Here is a 12,545-nt window from a genome sequence, read left to right on the forward strand (position 1 = left end):
GTCCCAGCACAGAACCTTGCGGCACACCACTAGTCACCTGTTCCTGGATTCTGCCTCTCCACTTTTTGATATCTATTCTAGCAGCCACCCTCTTATCACTTAACCAGTGTTATATACATGCCCATTTGATCTAATTTGTGTAACAGAGTTCTATGTGGTATTCTGTCAAATGCCTTTGCAAAATCCAACAAAACCTCGTGTAGCCATTCCCTTTATTCAACCCAGCTATTACTCTATTATAAAAAGTTAATAAATTACTTAGGTATGACCAACCCTTCACAAAGCCATGTTGACCTTCATACAGTATCATGTTTTTATCTCCCCATTCTTCAATTCTCTTTTTTGTCAATTTTTCTAGTACTTTTACCACCATGCCTGATATACTGAGTGGTCTGTAATTTGCAACTGCAGTCTTAGAACCTTCCTTATGCAAGGGAATTATTTTGCCCTCATTTCACTCCCCTGGAATTCTACTAGAGGTTAGACTTAAACTAAATAACCTAGTCAAAGGCATTGCCAGTTCCCTCGCACATTCTCACAAAACCCTAACTGATATCCCATCTAATCCCACAGCTGTATTTGCATTGAGATTCTGCAAAAAACTGTCCAACGTGAGCTTCATTAATCCAATATTCACGGTAGAACTGCAATTGCTAAACCTTTGATTACTGAAAATAGTGCTGAGAAGGTTGTGACATCGTTTACGATGTCACAACCATCAAAACCAGATATTAAAAAACTGGAAACGTGTGATATGGTTAGATGAGTCGATCTTCACGATGTTTCCTACATCAGGAAGAGTTTATGCTTGGCGAATATCCAAGGAAGCATACAATTCGGAATGAGTGGTTCCAACAGTAAAGCACGAGGACGTTTCTGTGATGGTCCAGGCAGTAATATCATAATATTCTGTTGATCCAATTATTCCTCTTCATGGCAGAATTACTTCAATTGATTATTTTGTCATTTTTGCATACCATGATCCAAACTTTATTTCCAAACAACAATGCAGTGTTCATGAAAGATGCTAAGAAATCATATTCTTGGTTTAATCCTTCATCCAAGTGTAAGCAAACAAAGTTTGCTAGTGAAGTAACTTCACGATTGGACTACCCATAATGCATAGCATCATACATGTCGGTAACGATATTATTATTATTATTATTATTATGTGACACCTCCAGGGAGTCCAAAGACTCATCAAGGGAGAGTGTGCCAACGGCATCGAACGAAAGGATCCCCTTCCAACTACTAAACGCGCTCAAACTTGCTTAACTTTTTGTGAGCCATTAGTAGCAGAGGCTCTACCAATCGACCAACCTTTGGTTACTAAGGCAATTGATGTGAAGTCATTATTTAAGTTTATTTCAAGAAGAATTCAGGCTGTACTAAAGGCAAAAGGTGTCCAACACCATATTAACCAACTTACCAACCTGATCATGCGTATATGTACATAATTAGATGGATGCGAAAGTTGCATTTAAGCCAATATAATTCTTGATACTATAGAAAAATGATGTGGATTAGACGTGTATATTTTTGATATATTTCATCCGTGTAGCCGATTAGAAAAGAAATATGTATGTATAACAAATATTTTCATTATTTTGTTCAACCACCCAACGATATATATATATATATATATAATACAATTTCTTTTAGTATTACTTCGCCTATAGATGTGGTGCTTAACCAATATCTACTTGCTCTCAATCATCACCCGTACATGAATCATTCGGACATAAACAACATAAGCAGTCAAACACTTCTTTAAGCAAAACCACTACACATTCTTATAATTACTGCCTTAATTTTCGTATTTTACGGTATGTTACATTATCGTACCAGTCTAACCTCGGACTATTAAGTATATAGATTGTTGCCAAAAAAATAAAAATAAAATAAAATAAAACCTACTCCACATGCACTGCGTATACCCGGGAGACGTAAAGTTCAATGTACACTCGCCTTAGGCCTTGGCAAAATTACTCGAGAAACTCGCCTACACACCCAAACAGAAAGCTACACACCTGTCCAAATAACGCTTCATGTTATTGGCTATGTATACGCATTACTAAAACAAACCAATGCTAAGATTTCCAAACACACTTTGAATTATTGTGCATAAATTGGCATTAGTTTTTCAATATTGAATTTACGTAATCAGTCCTCTCTCTCTCTCTCTCTCTCTCTCTCTCTCTCTCTCTCTCTCTCTCACGTATAGGGAAATTCATGAGATAATGGTTTAAAAACTTCTTTTCACCACCAGTACAGAAATGTAGCAGCTGTGCGAATTTATTCGTGCTGTCTAAAGTCCAAAGCATTAAACAATAAATTTAATGAATTTTAATTTAATAATTTAGTTTGATTTAATTTAATTTAATTAAATAAATTTAACGATGAGTCATTGGTCTCCCTGGTGGTGTCACGTAATAATAATAATAATAATAATAATAATAATAATAATAATAATAATAATAATAATAATAATAATTTTATACTGTGTTTAATTTTTAAACAGTTAAATCATTATGCAACTGTCAATTGTAAAATGTGAAAGTTAAGAATTTTTATTTCTATTTCTTTGTCAAATTCTTAGCTTATCAATTTTCCTAATATATTCATTCATTACTGAAAAATTTCTTAGTTTACAACGAGAATACAATTTTTCTGGAACTGAAATTTACGCAGCTGCATTTAGCCATGCCACCTGTAAGAATTATGAATATTATAAATACATACGTTTTTTCCCCCTCTTATTTTAATTGTCACCCATGTCTACTCAAGAAGCGAATTAACCTTTTGGAATAAAAATAACTTCAAAATTTAAGACCTTCCTGGCATCTGCAGTCTGTATTTTGGCTTCCGTTAGATGCTACTTCTCATTCATAGAAATAATTAGCTTTTAAAAACGCCAAAATTTATTCTTCTATGGAATAAATGCTCTCCTAAATTTCTAAAACATAAAAATTGTGCCCTCTGATTAAGAGTGAGAGAGAGAGAGAGAGAGAGAGAGAGAGAGAGAGAGAGAGAGAGAGAGAACGAGAGAGCAATGGAATCAGAACAAATTAACGACTCTCTCTCTCTCTCTCTCTCTCTCTCTCTCAACAAAACATTTCGCTTTTGGCCTGGATGCTTTCTACTCTCTTACATAAACTTACATTGACATTTTTCTTCTGAACTTACATCAATAATTATTACTACTATTTTAAAAATCTCTGAAACGAAAGTAACAATAAGGCAACTTTAGTTTACGGTATTGATCTACGAAAGTAGTGTGAAAAGTTCTCGGCCTAACAATGAAAAAACGAATTTATAATTTCAAAATTATTTTTATTTATTTATTATTTTTATTTTTCAACATAATCTCCCTTGAGACTAATACATTTATTCCAGCGATGCTCCAGCGCCATCATCCCGTCCCTGTAGTGGTTCTCAGTAATATCCTCAAAATATCCCTCTACAGCTGCAATCACCTCTTGATTCGAAGAAAAACGCTGACCAGAAAGGAAGAGTTTTAATTTTGGGAAGAATAGAAGTCAGAGTGAGCCAAATCTGGGGAATAGGGTGGATGTTTAATAATTCATAGTGCAGATCGCTTAATTTTCCCCATTTCGAAAACACTTTTTGGGCAGGTGGATTGTCCTGATGAAAGTTGATTTTTTTCTTCTGCAAACCGGGTCTTTTCTCAAGAATGTTTTCGCCTCGTGAGGCTAAAAGATCGGAATAATATTCCTCGGTTATTGTTTTACCCTTTTCAAGATAATTAATAAACAAAATGCCTTTAGCATTCCAAAACACCGATGCCATGATTTTTCCTACTGATGGAACCAAATTTGTCTTCTTTGGCGCTGAACAACAGGCTTCTGTCCACTGTTTTGTCGGCTGTTTGAATTCTAGTGTGCAATCGTGAATCCAAGTCTCATCCACAGTAATAAATCGACGAACAAAATCAGTTTTATTCTTGTTAAAACGCTACAAGCACGGTTCAGAGATTTTCATGCGAGTGCGTTTTTGATCTGCTGTGAGCAAGCGAAGCACCCATCTTGCGCAAGGTATTTCATTTACAATTATTCATGCAAGAAAATCCTACACATTCTTTTGAAATGCCTATAGTCTCAGCAATTTGACTCGATGGTCATCCAAGAACATATCGTGTACTTGATCAATGATATCTGGTGTTACACTTTTTTGGACATCCTTCACGTGGATCATCTTCAAGGCTGGTATGGCCACGTTTAAACTCAGGAACCCATTTCTTAATTGTCGAAAACTAAGGAGAACAGTGCCCACATACTTTCACACTTTTATGAACTTCGAATGAATTTCTTTTGGTGTTAACCGTCTTTTACAAAGAATTTTATAACCGCACGATACTCAGTTTTATCCATTTCTAGGGATCACAGACACTTTGCTTCAGATAGATGTATGAAACAAACTACTGTACTTGATAGAATGACTTGCAAATTCACGTGGATGCTTATGATAGATGTTCCAACTCAGAGAAAAACATCTTGCCAATAGTCTTGCAATCTATGTTCGAGGTCGAGAACTTTTCAGACCACCCTGGAATTTATTTATTATTCCGAAATGATTTAGCAGTTCTTGAGAGAATGATATTTTGTCAAATGCTGTTGCAAAGTTCAGTACTATCATAGTATAGCAACTGTCCTTTTCTAGCTCGATAATGATGTTATTTAAAATGTGAGTGAGTCACTAAGATGGATTTCCCTTTAACAAAGTCATTTTTTGCCAATAAAGTTCCCTAAAAAATTATTTTCAAGAAACATTTAGCCATAACATGCTACTATTGAGGACTAGTCTGTGTCCTGAAGAGTATGGCGTGGGCATTTATCATAATCATTATTATCATCCAATTATGACTAAATCATTACATAAACATATTCTTAAGCTGTATTGTTGTAAGGCTACAGTGACTTATTATTCAATGCATGCGTTTGGATGTAATACTCCTTAAAGTTTTGTTAAGAAACTTTACTATGGTATAACTTAAAGATGTTCAGATATTCACATTCCGAAGACACCATAAAGAAATCTTATTGATTATGTTATCGTTGACAGTGATATCTTCACGTTGGTTTAGGATACAATAGTATCTTATAGTATAGTATATACATAAGAGATTTAACCAGGATGAAAATGTATCGGATATTGAAAAGAAAATTATTATCATCATTATTGGCCACCTTCTTCGAGTCCGAAGACTCATCGCGGGAGATCCAGACTATCCGCGCAATATCTACTGTACTCCTTGAACTGGATGATAGACATAGCCCCGACAACCGACTCTGCAACTTATTCTACTCATTTATCCCTCCCCAAGCGAATAGGAATAAGAATCTAGTCCTCAGATTCTTACTCAGGTGACCTCTTGTTTTTCCTCTCTAGCCAAGTGATGAAATATATACTCTAAATTAATCCTATAAAATCGCTTTAATAACTTAAATATTTCTATCATATTTCCTCGTTTCCATCTATCAACCAATTTTTGCTATCAGTAAGCCCTCAATCTATCTTCATATTGAAATTCCCCAAACCGCTCACCATCTTGGTTACTCGCCTTTGAATCCTCTCAGCCATTTTCTCACATTCCCGAGAAACTCAGGAGATCGGACCGAATAATCGCTTTAAATCATAGATAGCCAACAGCACACAAATAATCAACTTTAGCAAACGTAATAATGAAATACAAAATATTTGGCAAATCTATGTCCTTTTCTGATTTACAACTAAATAAATATTGATGCATTAGAAGACCACATAAATCACGATATGACAAATTATACAAATAGTTTCTAATGTGATTTTAACTTCCTTACCATGATGGTCACCTTTCTTGCCTGAAACTTATACTGTATGTTCTTTATGACCTTACTTTTGACCTTACATATCTCGGTTTTTTTCTCTTTTCGGCTCTACCAATCTCTGGACGTTCTGCAATCATAAATCTCTCGCTTTTTCCTGTGAAGGAATCCACTCAAGTGCGCCATTTTCTTTCTTGAGGTACTCTTCATTCTGTTGATCTTTTGCCAGCGCATTTTCAACATTATCGCCAACACTAACATTTTCCGAACTTTTCTCAATATTCTCTACTCCATTCTCACATCACACAATTGGAACTCTCAAAACACTTACTATATACATATTCGCTAACCAGCCTAGGTTTCTTTCCACAAATCTCTTAACTCTCGAAATGAATACATCTCATTCATATTGCACCGAACAAAGTCTCACATATTCAATTCATCCATCAAAGGCGTCATACCTGCCATTGTTCTTCTAACATTGGTAGGGTAACCAGGAATGCTGCTGATATGCAATACTTGCAGAATGATTTGAATAGGCTGGAGTTATGGTCATGGGAAAATGGGTGGCAGTTCAATGTCAATAAATGTAAAGTAATTCACTTCCACGTGATTAGATATCTAATGTCGTATTATATTGGTGGGATTATGCCAGAAGAAACTGATAAGGCTAGGGATCTTGGAGTGTTAGTAGATAGAAAGTTGAAGTTCAGAGGGTCATGTGGCAAAGATTGCAAATAAAACTCAAAAGACAATTGCAATCTTGAAACGAACTTTAACATATAAAGAAAAGGATGTCATTTTGCCTCTTTACAAAGCCTTGATAACACCTCACTTGGACTATTGAGCGCAGATCTGGTCTCCTGGTTTCCGTTGTGATTCTGATATACTGGAGAGAGTACAAAGGAGAGTGTTAAAAATGATATTGGGACTGTGGAATACAGATTATGAAAACAGATTAAGAATTTGTAGACTGCAGACACTAGCAAACAGGAGAAAGAGGGGTGATATGATTGAGATTTACAAACTTTTTAAAGGGTCATACAGGATTTCAGTTGATGGAATTTTTCAATTTATGGAAGGTGGGGAAAGGACCAGAGGGCTTCCTTGGAAACTGATAATGATGGCTGCTAAGAATGGAGTCAGGCTTAGATTTTTCTCTCAGAGGTTAGTGTGTGATTGGAACGATTGCCATTAGATGTGAGTGCAAACAGTGTGAATGAATTCAAGAATAAGTATGATAGCTGGTGTGTGTAGTATGTGGCCTTCGATGAGTCTCTGACTCCTGTTGTTAAAAAGAATTATTCGAGCAGTTTTAGATGTAGACTCAACTATACAAATATTATTCAAGAAAAAAAAAATAGAGTTTGAAAACGATTACCAAACCTTGAAATCTCCGTAGCAAACTGAAGAAAACAGTGAATGATTCATCTAAGTACACGGTAGCCATAATTAAAGAGGAGGTGTTCAAATCCCTCTAGTGAAAAATATATTGGACGAAATTCACACTCTAGAACATAAGATTTACATAACATAAAAATAGTAGAAAATTCTGCTGCCAGGGAACATTTGTGCTATTAGCGCGTGATATTTGGATAATCTCAGTTTCTGCTCACGAGTTGTTGGATATAAAGAAGACCGAAACGGATTTGCGTCATTCTGATAAGACTAAAGCGCTTTGGATCTCACCTGAACTGGAACGCGTGTTGCTACTTAAGCTTTACTATCAACAACGTAGTAACGCTAGTACCGCGCTTTGAAAATTTCGGCGTTTGAAGGAAAGAAGAAAAGGTGCAGTGACAATAAGAAATATTAGAAAAATAATTTTAAGATTTAAAAATAGCGGATCTTTAGCAGTGAGGCCAGGACGAGGGCAAAACCGGATTATTCCTAAACAAGTAGCTACGAATAACCCGCATATGTTCCGTCAGATCCCTTCACATTCATCGAAAGTGACAGTGTGGTGTGGTTAGTTTCACTGCGTCGTTAATTATCGGTCCGTACTTTTTTGAAGAACTTCGCCCAACAGGATTAGTGATTTGTACCATCTCTGATGCTGTGCAACTTTGTTGTTCCACAACTGCAGCAGGGAATATGCGCTGATTCTACTATATTCATGCTGGATAGAGCATTACCTCATATTGAATTGCGAGTACAAGCGAATGTTATGTAAACATGGCACAGAACACAGAGTGATTAGTCGTGCATTTCCTACAGCATGGCCACCTCACTCTCCTGATCTCAATCCTCGTGACTTTTGGTTGTGGAGCCATCTGAAAAACGTGGTGTATGAAAGACATGTTTCTGATTTACCAACCTTGAAAGACAGAATAACGCAGCATACGAGGCAAATCAATGCAGATCTGTTGCGTACTGCAGGAGAAAATGTCATTCACAAAATACAGTTCTTAGAACATCTGAAAGGATAGCATAGCGAACTACATCTGTAAGTTATACGAATGCGAAAATCGATTTGTTGTATATCTTAGTAGTATACCAGCCACTTCTGACCAGATCAAGATCAAGATCAAGATAAGATAAGGAATCGTGACGTGTTTGAGAGGATGGCGTCATTGTGTGTGACGTCATGAGTTTGGAATGTTTGGAATTTCCCTGGGGACATATGTGACAATGCCTTCAGTTCTTGTGTTTTGTTCGCGTATGGAATTATGGGTGATAGTAGAGATAAGGTTTCGTGTTGTGATTGGTGGGGCACTTCTGACCAGATCAAGATCAAGATAAGATAAGGATTTGTGTCGTGGATGTGTGTCATTATCAGATGAAGATAAGTCACATAATTTGTTAGTTGTAAATAAGTGACGTTATTGTTTTGAATGGAAAAGGAAGATATTAGTGAATAAGGATTCGTGTCGTGATTGGTGGTATACTATGAACAAATAGGGGTAGGGTGAATGGGGGAAGCCACGTCAGTGTCTTGGATGCGTATTGTTATGAGTTGTAGATAAGTAAATGGTTTGCGTATGGCATTATGGGTGATAGATGTTGATAAGCTAAAGTTTGGAATGTTTGGAATTTCGCTCCCTCCCCCCCTTCTGTCAGGGACATCACGTGGTGTGCTGGGTTCGTGTAGAGTATTGTGGGTGATATTTAGAGATAAGGAATTGTGACGTTATGTGTTTGGAAATTTCTGGGGAACAAATGTCTCTCTGTGATATCACGTGGTGTTTTGGTTGGTCCATGGAATTGTGGGTGATGTTTTTGAGATAAGATATCTTGGAATTTTCCCAAGGTGACACACATCCATCATTGTCGTCATGTTTTGTCTTTGGTTGTTTATAAATGGCTGTATTAATTTTCCAATACATTTTTTTCGGGTATTTCTTTCCTGCTTTCTTAGAGTAGATGAATCACTGCGTGATGGCGGCAGTGATTAGGCTTTTCTGAATAATTTAATTATATGCTGGTGTCCCTCAAACACACACCTTTTTTTCCCTCATAATTTTCCATATAGTACTGTTTACCTGACCCTTACACTGACTGTTCCTTCCAAAATGAAACTTTCGCACAGATGACTCACAGACAACAGAGAGACTGTAGATATTTTAACCCATCACGTTACCAAACTCTTAAAAAAAGGTTGGTGTAGAAAAGAAGAAAAAAACTAGGGAAACTGATATCCGTAATTAATTATTTTAGAAAATTGTCTAAAATAATTAGGCGGTAAAATGCTTTGAAGACTTAGAAAAAGTTCTGCAATGGTGGAAAGTGTGCTGTAAGAGGAATCACAGATGATAAATATAACATGAAAACAGAAGAAAAAGACATTCTGGATGTCTGGAATAATTACTTTAAAGACATTTAAGTGAAACAAGATATGTCAAAACACTAGTAGAAAATATTCATGAGGAATGCAGTCAGCAGAACATTTCAGTACCTAAGTACTGAAATGTTTTGGACATATATATTCCTCAGGAATCTCCATGGCATCAAAGTTATTTCAGAAGATCCACTTTAACCATTGTTCACACAATACCTAGAATACTTTCCCTTAACTCCACAGTCCCCTATGGCAACACATTCCACCTTTAACCACTTTTCAAGCAAAAATTCCAATCCTAATCTCATAGCTAACCACACTCTTTTAGTTTCCATGCAGAGGCATGGCCAGCGCTACCATTTAGGCAAACTAGGCAACCTCCTAGGGCGCAAGCCATGAAGGGGCATAAAACTTCAAGTTATGCTTTATTCATACTTTACTAAAATATCAAACTTAAATAGTGATATATGATTTAGGCATCGATTCTTTTTCCTTATCCCTCACACATCACACTATTTTACTATTTAAATCTTGGTTCTTTTTTGTTCCTTATCTAAATGATTTGAACTTACCGCTATTTAAAATTCAGTTAAGATAAATATTTTAAAACGTTAACATTTTAAAATATTAAATTTCGGTATTTTATAACTTTTTTTTTTTTTTTTTTGTAAATGAATTATGATAGAGAATTTTCAAATTAATTAAAAAAGAAAATAAAAAAGCCCTATTAATTTACCTATTAATTTAACCTGAAAGACAATTTTATTTTGTTCAATGTCAATTAGAAACATTTTAGTTTATGAAATAAGGGGCGCACTTGTAAACTTTGCGTAGGGTGCAAAATAACCTGGCACCAACAGTGTGCAGAAGCATAGCTGGAGGGGACAGCCCTCCCCGGCCGGACTTTGAACCTTTTTGAACTTTTGCAGTTAATTCTAAAATACAGTCTCGAGAACTCAGTTCCAACTATTGTAATACTACAGCGAATTTTCCTCACAATTGCTGTAAGTGTTGCTAGTTGGGAGAGGAGTTTTTCTAAATAAAATTGATTAAGAATTACCTGCATTACTATGAAAGAGACTTCGCCAATATCATCGACGATTTTGCTAACAGAAAAGCAAAAAAATAACATTTTAAAATGTTGAAATTAAAGTTTTACTTCAAAAATAAACAGTGTTTTAATTTAATTCGCTATGCGTCGTTTTGACTTTTTGTAGTATTTTTCATGTGTATTGAGAGGGGCAGCAAAAGCTCTAGCTACACCACTATTTCCATGGATGACCATTTGTTCTCTCCCTTCCTGCCATGCATTGAAAAAAAAAAATTCTTCGGTTTTAATCCTTCAAAACCTCTTAAATAGTTTGCATTCTTTTATTATTTCCTATTTTTTTGTACATCAGGTAATTTTTGAGTCTGCAGACCTTCAATTCAGTGACCACAATATTGGTCACCAGCACTGTGTCCTCTCCTTTCCTCCAATTGAAGACTTTACCTTAACAAAAAATTATGGTAATGTCTTACCATAACTTTTGTTTAGATACTTTTACACACAGCTTAAGCACTGATATTTTTTTCTCTATATATTGTCAGTGTATCTACCAACTTGTTGAGAACTTTCGATATGCATGCTTGTTTTCCTGACGTCCTCTTTAACTTCGTGAGTACGCTATGTAGACAAGATTTTACTTTTTTGCAAACAATATCATTCATAATTCAAATGAATGAAGGGATCTAGTCACTTTATTTAAGGGACCAGATCTTGGCACAGTTGTCCAGATATGGCCACATCAAAGACTTATATAAAGGGAAATAGTAACGATGTTTGTCCAGTCTTCAGAACAGCCACATATTCTCATGTGTTGTTTTGAACACATCAGCATGCCCTTGTAAACTTCAACTCCTTGTCCACAAACAGCCTGAAATACCTGAGCTCATCAGTTTCTTGACTGCTGCTTGTTTCATCCACATGACCTTATATATATTTAGCTAAGTTAAACTATCAGCCATTTACTTTTCCACATATCGTTAGTCTGCTTAAGATAGAAGTCCTGCAGGATCTCTATAGCATCTTCATTGGCTATTGTTCTTCTATGCATCATTCTTCTTTGAATCATAGAACATAGTTGAATCAAACAACTAATTATTATTATGTGACACCTCCAAGGATTCCAGACTGTGATCGAGGGAGGGAACCTACTCGAAAACTCTGTCTAAAACTACTCAGTCCACCAACTACAGTGAACCACAACACCATCTACTGCCTACCACCACTAACTAGTACCATAGACGATCACAAACATCCATGCTCACAGTGGGATTCAAACCCACAACCCTTTGGGTGGAGAGTGGATACACTAACCACTCAGCCAATTATTACCATAGACAATCACAAACATCCATGCCCACAGTGGGATTCAAACCCACAACCCTTTGGCTGGAGAGTGGATACACTAACCACTCAGCCAATTATTTCCTATTAAATCATTTCTTATATCAGTGATATGCAAATTAAACAACAAAGGACCAGTAGAAGTTTCGATTTTAAATTTCGTTCATGGTGATGGAGTAGCAGAAAACATTCTGAAAGAATGTCTTCTGCTACTGCATCACCATGAACTAAATGAAATCTTGGGGGAAAAAAGCTAACACCTTTTACTACCTTATAGGGAGTATGCATGGCCATTTTATTCCCTTTTTTTTTTAACTTTTGGAGGCTGAAAACCTGTATAGCTCAAATGAACCTAGAGGCTGAAAACCTGTATAGCTCAAATGAACCTAGAGGCTGAAAACCTGTATAGCTCAAATGAACCTAGAGGCTGAAAACCTGTATAGCTCTCTTTCTCACTGGTTAATCCTCAGTGGAAATGGCGTTTGCATCTTTGTGCTAGGCCGCTTGAAGTAAAACTGAATTACAATTCTAGTCGCCAACTCAATGATTTTTT

Source organism: Typopeltis vanoorti, chromosome 12, assembly GCF_054136105.1.
Source record: "Typopeltis vanoorti isolate ZY-2024b chromosome 12, IOZ_Tvanoo_1.0, whole genome shotgun sequence".
In the NCBI taxonomy this organism is placed as follows: domain Eukaryota; kingdom Metazoa; phylum Arthropoda; class Arachnida; order Uropygi; family Thelyphonidae; genus Typopeltis; species Typopeltis vanoorti.